This window comes from Tachyglossus aculeatus, chromosome 10 (assembly GCF_015852505.1).
Source record: "Tachyglossus aculeatus isolate mTacAcu1 chromosome 10, mTacAcu1.pri, whole genome shotgun sequence".
Lineage (NCBI taxonomy): Eukaryota > Metazoa > Chordata > Mammalia > Monotremata > Tachyglossidae > Tachyglossus > Tachyglossus aculeatus.
Genome location: NC_052075.1, coordinates 25415598 through 25418778, shown reverse-complemented (window position 1 = coordinate 25418778; position 3181 = coordinate 25415598). Strand labels below are relative to the sequence as shown.

General features: G+C 41.3%; 1 non-coding gene across 1 annotated transcript; it reads right to left on the bottom strand.

Moving 5' to 3' along the window:
* Positions 1-2805: 2805 nt before the first annotated feature.
* On the bottom strand, positions 2806-2943 carry LOC119933788. Its single transcript, XR_005452659.1, has one exon. It is a non-coding gene; the product is annotated as a small nucleolar RNA SNORA7 (small nucleolar RNA).
* Positions 2944-3181: the final 238 nt, after the last annotated feature.

Here is a 3181-nt window from a genome sequence, read left to right as displayed (position 1 = left end):
AGACTGTGAGTCCAGTGTAAGACAGGGATTGTGTCCAACCCTTTCAACTGACCCACTTCTGACAAACAGCATTTAGTACAGTGGCTGGCACATAGTAAGTGCTTAACAAATACCATTATTATTATTATTGATATGAGCTATAGGACCTTTAAAAATTCTCATTTCAACCTCTTTCCCTGAATATTTTGGGTTTGTGTTAATCTATCATTCAGTCAATGGTATTTATTGAATGCTTACTATATGCAGAGCCTGGTACTAAGCTCTTGGGAGCTTACTGCATCTGTAAAGGGCTATTTCTGCTACCAGGGAAGCAGTGTTTCCTAATGGATAGAGCAAAGGCTGGGAGTCAGAAGGACCTGAGTTCCAATCCCAGCTCTGCCACTTGTCTGCTGCTGGACTTTGGGCAAATTACTTAACTTCTCTGTGACTCAGTTACCTCATCTGTAAAGTGGGGATAAAAGCTGTGGGACAGGGATTGTGTCCAAGTCGAAAGTGTTGTATGCACCCCAGAGCTTAGTGCAGTGCCTGGGATGTAGTAAGCACAAATACCACTATTATTTTATTGTTATTATTACTATTAATAATAGGAAAATCAGCCATTATAGGAATAAGAAATCCATTTTTCATTATGCCTGTTGCCTGATTACAATTAGGTACATTCCTGATTTCTTTCGTATGTTAGGCAATTGGTCATTTTACTTTCATGGCTGGATTGACTCAAACTGCATCTATTTGATGTGCTAGGAATATTCTGATTTGTTTACAGGTGAACAAAACTGAACTCCTCCCTTTCCTCCCTTTAATTCCCATTCATTTTCAGTGTCCTAGCTAGAATTTCTTCTCCGCTGATTCAGCCTGTTTCATATTGGAATACTTAGGATGTGAATAAAACATTTACTGTGTTCAAAGATGCAATCCCTGGCACTGTTTACTTAATTTTAAAAGGTTCCTCTGAATTGTTTTCTGTAATGAATTTCCTCCAGCTGCATTAATAAATAGTTCTGCTCCTACTGTTCTTTTTATAAAGATCAGCCAAGATCAGAAAACTAGATTTTACATATTTCCTACAGCTATTTTCATATTTCACATCTTGGAATGAACAGTGAGGTATTTCTTTGAACTTTTCCGTAGTTTCCATAAAACATATGAATAAGGTTTGCAGGGTTTCTGAGGAAGGGGGAAAAACTACATATCACCAGTTTCATCATCCTTCCTTAAGTAGAACACATTTCTAGGAAAAGAGCAGAGTATACTTTAGAGAGATACATACTTATATCTGTAGGAATATAAATTTCATCCTCCACTGATGAGGTGCCCTTTTGGCATGTAATACATTTGTCATAATGACCATTCTACCTTTAGATGACTCAGACTCAAAAGCAGGGAAGAGGACTGACTGCCCTCAGGACTTGTAACAGATGATGCTGAAGGACAAAGTCTGGAAGCCTTTCTGGTCCTCAGCCTTTAATAATAAACTAATAATGAGTATTGTGATAATTGTGATATGTGTTAAGCACTTAATATATATGCCACACATGGTATTAAGCACCAGATTAGATACAAGATAACCAGGTTGGGCCCAATTCCTGTCCCACATGGAGCTCACAGTCTAAGTAGGAGGAAGTAAGGTTTAATCCCCATTTTACAGGTGAGGTTAAGTGAAGTGATTTGTCCAAGGTCACACCACAGACAATTGGTGAAGGCAGGAGTAGAATACAAGTCCTCTGACTGCCAGGCCTGTGGTCTTTCCACTAGGCCAGGCTGCTTCCCTTTACCAAAAACAACAACAATATAATTTACAAACCAGAGGAGATACCAGTTCAGCCAACTCTCTCTCCCTTTCTTGTCTTCGCTCCTCTCCCACTATCATCTAATGCAGAGTCGACTCACTTTGCCTTTCTTCTGTCTCTCTCACCACCAACCCTTTGCTCATTCCATGTCTCCTGACTAAAAATCATTCTCCTTTCACATCCAATGGTCCATCACTCTCCCCGCTTACTGAAATCACATCTCCTCCAAGAAACCATCCCTGACTAATATCTCCTCTAATATTTCCTAACATCTCCTGACTAATATCTCCTCTCCCCACCCTATTTCCCCAACTACTGCACTTCAACATATCCATGTTACCCCCTCACTGGAGTCCTCAATCAATCAATCAATCAATCATATTTATTGAGTGATTACTACATTCAGAGCAGTGTACTAAATGCTTGAGGAATACAATGTAATAGAGTTGGTAGACGCCTTCCCTGCCCACAGTGAGAACATTTGGCATTTACCCCCACCCTCATAACAATTAATAATAATAATAAGAAGAATAATAATGGTATTTGTTAAGTGCTTACTATGTGCCAAGCATTGTTCTAAGCACTAGGGTAGATACAAGGTAATCAGGTTGGCCCATGTAAGGCTCACAGTCTTCATCTCCATTTTACAGATGAGGGAACTGAGGCACAGAGAAGTAAAGTGACTTACTCAAGGTCACACAGCAGACAAGTGGCGGAGCTGGGATAAGAACCCATGACCTTACGACACCCAGGCCTGTGCTCTATCCACTACATCATGCTGCTTCTGTCTTGTCTTGTTTAATGCTGTCAAGTCGTCTCCGACCCATAGCGACACCATGGACACATCTCTCTCAGAATGCCCCAACTCCATCTGCAATCATTCTGGTAGCGTATCCACAGTTTTCTTGGTAAAAATAGGGGAGTGGTTTACAGTTGCCATCTCCTGCGCAGTAAACCTGAGTATCCACCCTCGACTCTCTCCCATGCTGCTGCTGCCCAGTACAGGTGAATTTTGACTAGTAGCACGTTGCCTTCCACTCGCTAGCCACTGCCCAAGCTAGGAATGGAATGGATATGCCTCTGCTTGACTCTCCCTCTCATTGTCGAGACTGGTAGAGTACTGAAAACTCTCCAGGTGCAACCCTGAGAGGGGAGCAATTCTGTACAAATCTATAAACTCTGTTGCTTCCTCCTAACTTCTATTGATTTTAGTGTCCATTTTCCCCTTTCTCTTCCTGTTCTGATTCAAAATCAGGTATTCAGCATCTCTCACATGGAAAAAGTTTAAGGCAATAACCACTTCCCATTATCCTTCTGGGGACGATAAAAGGAACTGAGTTGGGCCTGGCAGATGAGATGGTTCCCCCTCCTTTGACATCCCACAGTATCTC